The sequence below is a fragment of the Notothenia coriiceps genome, unplaced genomic scaffold (genome assembly GCF_000735185.1).
Source record: "Notothenia coriiceps isolate Sejong01 unplaced genomic scaffold, NC01 NC01_scaffold00016290, whole genome shotgun sequence".
NCBI lineage: Eukaryota > Metazoa > Chordata > Actinopteri > Perciformes > Nototheniidae > Notothenia > Notothenia coriiceps.
The window spans coordinates 24,761-31,363 of NW_011348991.1; positions in this window are offsets into that span (position 1 = coordinate 24,761).

The following is a 6,603-nucleotide window of genomic DNA, read 5'->3' on the forward strand; positions in this document are numbered from 1 at the left end:
GTTATTGAATTTTGTTGTTGAATATGTTTTATTTGATGAAAACATTTAAATATTAAGAGTAGCCTACATACAAAATTGGGGGAAAGTAGAAGGCATGATAAAAATATAGAATATAAAATATCAAGAAGATACTGTAGTGATCTCTACAATAAAACAGTTTAGTGCAGGACGTCCAAAGATATTAACAGGAGGATGTGCAAAACAGACCAACTAGGCTTTATTTAAACATTAAAGAATACTTTAAGTTAAGGTCTTCTTTTGAATAAGAAAAAAACGTTGGGGTTATCCACAGATAAATATGAAGTCTGACAAAGTACTTAACGTCCAATATATTGCATAGTTTATTTTGGCACTTGACAATCACCTTCCCTGAATTTGAGTCAGGTGTAACTAAAGTCTGATTTAAGGGTTGTTTATATTTCACATCATTAATCAGAATCTGCAAAGTTGGCTGGAGCCGGGGGCTGGACCAGTCCAATTCCAGTTTAGGAAATTCTGCCGTGGTTCCATTCCATTTCAAAGAGCTGTTGACGCTCAGCGTAACCTTGTCGCACTGCCACTCCAACATCCAATCACAGGGCTTGATGACTAATCACGGGGTTTGTAAAGCAAGGCGGATGTTGTAGTCCCAAACGAAAGCTGGGGATTCTGGGTAGTTTAGTGTCTTCGGAAACTGTAGTGTCTAAACTCCTAAAAAAATATTTGTTTCTCTGAATCAAAGGTTAAAAACACAAAAGCATTGTACACCATTTAAACCAATCAATATTGTGTAATCAACAAGGATAAACTGATGTTTTTTAGTGGATGAGTAATGCAGATATCACTATGTAATCATTTGACAGTGAGGGGAATATACCCGGTTTTATTATGAAAACTTCGAGACCGGAAAAACTGTTTTCACCCACGCAAACTTTACATGGAAGCTGCCGCACATACACGTTATCCTGGCGAGACCTCAAATCATCTTCGTAATATCTATCAAACTATAGATCCTACACATCCACTGGACATGGATTCTAAAAGTACAATATACACTTCTCGCTAGAAATCTAATCAAAAAGCATTTTAATGGCCAAACTATTCTACAATTTAGGATTTTCCAGAGAGGGTTATTTGTGAATAAACGGGAGCATGTTGTTTTTTACACGACGACTAGAGGTGCTACACATTAAAACGTGGCTATGGGTCGTAATCTAAGGTGCTTAAACAATCGACCTATTTGGTCGTTTTTTGTAGGAGGACAGGCTGCTGCTGACCCACGACTGCACACCCACCCACTGCTCCATACACTTCATCAAGTTTGCGGATGACACAACCGTGGTGGGTCTCATCAGCAACAACGACGAGACCCACTACAGGAGGGAGGTGAACCAGCTGGCCACGTGGTGCATAGATAAACATCTCTTTCTCAATGTGGAGAAAACAAAGGAGAGTGTGGTCGACTTCAGGAGAAACGACACCCAACACCCCGACCCACTGACCGTTGGTGGTGCTGCTGTGGAGCAGGTGAGCTGCACCTAATTCCTGGGGGTGCATATCACCGGGGACCTCTCCTGGAGTAACAACACTGAGTCAATCACCAAGACAGCCCAGCAGCGCCTCTACTTCGTCCGCAAGAAAGCAGGAGCCCCCCACACCCATCATGAATGTCTTCAACCGAGGTGCCACATAGAGAGCACCTCAGCGGCAGCGCCTAGTGAGCACTGCTGAGAGGATCATTGGTGCCTCACTCCCAACACTCCTGGAGCTCTACAACACCCGCCTCACCCGGAAAAACATTTTTGGTGACCCTACCCATCCCTCCACCTGCATCTTCACCCACCCTACCACAGCCTCAGGTCGAGCTCCACCAGACTAAAAAACAGCTTTTTACACCAGTCTGTGAGGATGCTAACCCCCCCCCCCGACAAACACAGAGACAAATACACACATCCAGCACCAGACACTTTTCTTTTGCAAACTGTACATATTTTTACTGTAATACATTCTTCTTCATCTGGTTATTAGTGACAGTTCTATTTTCATAGATTGATGGTTGTGCCTTTTATTTTGATAAAAGCCTCTTAATGTGGGTATATGTATATATATATATATGTGTCTATGTTTGATTATGTGGGTGAACAGGAGTGTATGTATGTAGATATACATATATGTATGATATTAAAATTGTATTCCTCTGGATTGTGAGAACAACATTTCGATCTCCCTGTCTGTAGCTCACCAAATCCAAATGAATGTTAATATTACATGTTTGTATTTGTGCAACTGCATGGTGCACTACGTCTTACTGTTTCCCCCAGTTTCATGAGTGACATTGTTCTCAACCTCAAAGTAGGACAAAGTAAAAGTAGCCTACTTCCCAAAATATTTTTTAAGTATTCCTTTAAAGTTTTTAGCATCAAGCGAAATAACAGTCTTGGTTTTGGCTGAATAATAATGTTGTTTTCTTCTTCTAGTTTCTGAGTGTGGAGAAATACCACTGTAAATACACAGAGGAGCATGGACTTCAGGTTGGAGTGAAATTCAGGAAAATCAATACATACACACACACACACACACACACACACACACACACACACACACACACACACACACACACACACACACACACACACACACACACACACACACACACACACACACACACACACACACACACACACACACACACACACACACACACACACACACTCCTCAGTTTTCTTTGTGTAGTGTCAGTTTCATGCTGCAGTGAGTTTAAATACACCTTACCAATATTCGAGGGAATCCCCCAGTTCATCAGGTTCATTGATCCACCCCCCCACAAAGTGTTTACATCGTCATTTTTTTAAATGGCAAAGATCAATAAATCGCCCTAAATTTAGCTAAAAAGTTACCCTCTGGAAAGTTATCCATAATGGCCTCTCTCCATTTCTCTGTTGTTGAGTTTAGTTAGCCTAAGGTGACTTGTTTTGTTTCCAGTTTGTAACCTCTACCTCGTATACTGTTTTTCCTGCCAGATAACAGCCATGGCCACAGCCTATGCTACCTTCTGTCGAAACAACGTGTAGCCATGTTTATTTCCTGCTAACCACTTGATGGAAACTCGCTAAATCTGTTTCAAAACATTTATCAAATTCAAATTGTAATTCTCACCCTTAGGAAGCGGCTTTTCAAAGTTAAAAGACATCTGAATATGATGGTGTCAGTTGACTTGTTTTACTGATGGTACGAGGCCTGGCCCTAACACAGGTCAGGTCCACATATTTGGGTCTTGTTTCCTCCCTTTACATCCCCGTCCTCCCTCCCGTCTCCCTCCCTTGATGCTGCCTCCCTGTCTTCCCTCCCTCCCAGGCAGCCTGGAATGAATTTGCCCGGTCATGTAGAGCCGTGTCAGAGCGAGGCGAAGCTGGCAATTCATCACCCGGCTGCCTGCCTGTCACTATTTCTCTCGCTTGTGTGTATGTGTGTGTGTGTGTGTGTGTGTGTGTGTGTGTGTGTGTGTGTGTGTGTGTGTGTGTGTGCAGGCAGGCGTCGGTTGGCCTGCTGTCAGAGCCCCTCACCACCGTGTGTACCTCCGTCCCCTCAGGACTTCCAGTAAAGACTGAGAGACTGAGAGAGGCCCTTCGCTCTCCTCCTCCGCTCTGACAGCCCCCTGCAGACGCCTGGATGGATGGATAGAGGTGGAAGAAGGGTGAGGCAGGAGGGGGGGAAGGAGAGGGACCCAATTATCCCAGAATGCAGCGGTAGGTGGTGTTTAAATCAGGCGGTGCGACCCCTGACCTCAGCAGTCCATTGGCAGGAGAGTGAGGTGCGTTAGCAAGAAGCTGCCCCAGTGTTGAAGAAAGCTAATGGAGCTCCATTTTAGCGGCATTTTGTCCTCGAGGCGTGGCGGCCCTGCGGCGCTGCAAAGATTAGCCATTACCCCCCCCCCCGTAAATGCACCACAGGCCTCACTGAAGCTGTCTCTCAAGACCATTAAGAGGCCAGAAATCTCCTGTAGAGACACGGAGAGACAGCGGACACACTTCCAGCTGCTGATCGGCCCATTTGAAAGAGCCATTAGGGAGGCGAGCTCCGCAGAACCACGGCTTAACTGACTGGATGAAGCCACTTTACTCATAACACGCGGAACTGCAGGGAAAATGAGTTTACAGATAATTTACTGCCACTTTTCTCCTCGCGCTCTCTGGACAGACACCAGAGCGTGATGAGAACAAATGACTGGGAATCAAACGCATGCCATGAAGCAGGAGAGAGAGGGGGGGCAATTTAACATCACATTTCTTAGATGGAAGAACTGAAGAGAGCAGGCGAACTATGTTTCCCCCCCGAGAACAAAAGGTGTAATTCACTGTAAAAGAAAAGAAAAGAAGAAACCTTAAGTTATTTCAATTTGAAACTGAGGCCTGAACGTTTTCTTTTGAGTTCTATTTCACCCAATTTATATATAAATGCATTTTCTGTCTTACCTGTAATTTGCTATTTGTGTAATGAGCTTCTATTTATCTACGCGTTAGATATCTGCCTCCATAATGGAGATGAATGGAATTAAGTTTGTTTCTACACCTATCCCTGTTGTAGAATTATGAGAACACACTAGAGGTATTTCAGTTTTTTTATTCAGTGTATTTTGGTTGTGTAGTTTGTTCTGGAAATTATTTTCATTTGTTTTAACGATTTTAAAATGAAAGTAAAGCATTCAGGTGCTCTAAGAAATGTCATTTGTATTCTGTATTACAGAGGAGGTTGATTAAAGATAGAGAGCAGAGCAGATTCAGGTAGAATACTTCTTTCTGACTCTTGAAATGTTTTATGAGGAATAAAGGCTACACATACACTAAAGGCCTGAGTGATTAATACAGATGAAATACTCAGATCAGATTCTTCTGAGTCTGATTGTAGCAAACATGTTGTTCAGCCTGTTGCGCCTGTAGTATGCACACTCCACATTTAAAATGGTGAATAGCCAAATGGTGCAAGTAAAAGTTGTGCTGATAAAATCTTTTTCATAAAGACGCTGTTTGTGTTAAGATTCCTGCCATCTTTATATTGTGCCTCTTTATTATTGCCTTATATTTGGCCTCGTTGCTTTGGTTTCTGTGACATGTCCGAGACAAATATGTACGGTTCAATTTAAACCTCAAATGGAGAAGATCATGTTGTGTTTTGACAGAAAACAAACAGAGAGCTTACCTCAGATTCCAATCCTTTAAGCATAATGTGGTTGATGAGGATCAGATGTGGTGTGTGATGAGGTGGAACTCCGAAAGCCAACCATATATACAGACTGAGGTGGAGGACTCTCCAAAAAGAGTTGAAATTGATTGCAGTTTTTCTGTCTGAGTTGGACTTCTGTGTGTCTGTGATTCTGGATCCAAGCTAATGCATTAACATGGAGAAAACTATGAAACAAAGGCTCATCATACAGAGATGTGTTTGCACTAGCAGCATCCTGAGGCATCTTTTTAAACCCTGTAGCCACTTATATATGTATTATATCCGACTTAATGTACGTTCAGTGGCATACATACAGTGGGGCAAAAAAGTATTTAGTCAGCCACCAATTGTGCAAGTTCTCCCACTTAAAAAGAGGAGAGAGGCCTGTAATTTTCATCCTAGGTATACCTCAACTATGAGAGACAGATTGAGAAAAGAAAATCCAGAAAATCACATTGTCTGATTTTTAAATAATTTATTTGCAAAATATGGTGTAAAATAAGTATTTGGTCACCTACAAACAAACAAGATTTCTGGCTCTCACCCCTGTGCTTCTTCTTTATAGCCTCTTGTGTCCTTCCACTTGTTAAACTGTATTAATGGCACCTGTTTGAACCGTTGATCGTTAAAAGACACCTGTCCACAACCTCAAACAGTCACACTCCAAACTCCACTATGGCCAAGACCAAAGAGCTGTCAAAGGACACCAGAAACAAAATTGTAGACCTGCACCAGTCTTGGAAGACTGAATCTGCAATAGGTAAGCAGCTTGGTGTGAAGAAATCAACTGTGGGAGCAATTATTAGAAAATGGAAGACATACAAGACCACTGATAATCTCCCTCAATCTGGGGCTCCACGCAAGATCTCACCCCGTGGGGTCAAAATGATCACAAGAACGGTGAGCAAAAATCCCAGAACCACACGGGGGGACCTAGTCAATGACCTGCAGAGAGCTGGGACCAAAGTAACAAAGGCTACCATCAGTAACACACTACGCCGCCAGGGACTCAAATCTTGCAGGGGAATTTAGTACAGGTGTACCTATCCTATGATTTATGTAACCGTGTACGTAGAACCACGGATAGAAAGACAAAACCACCAGTACGGTGTTGGCAGTGCCTTCCGTACGGACTCAAGAACCCAAAAAAAACAGTCCCACTCTATGTCCATTAGACAATTCTCCAACGAAAAAGGGAAACGTGTCGTACTTTTTTCGGTTCCTTACCGACACCTAAACTCACAAAATTCGTCTACAGTTAGTAAACATGCGCTGGAGCCTCCTGATAACTTTTTTCCAACTTTGCCGGGAACTCTCCTTTTTCCAGGGGTCCGTGGGGACGAGATTTCCGAGAGATCGTTTGAAGTCTGCCCGGGACCTGTACATACCGAATTCGTCCCCCTG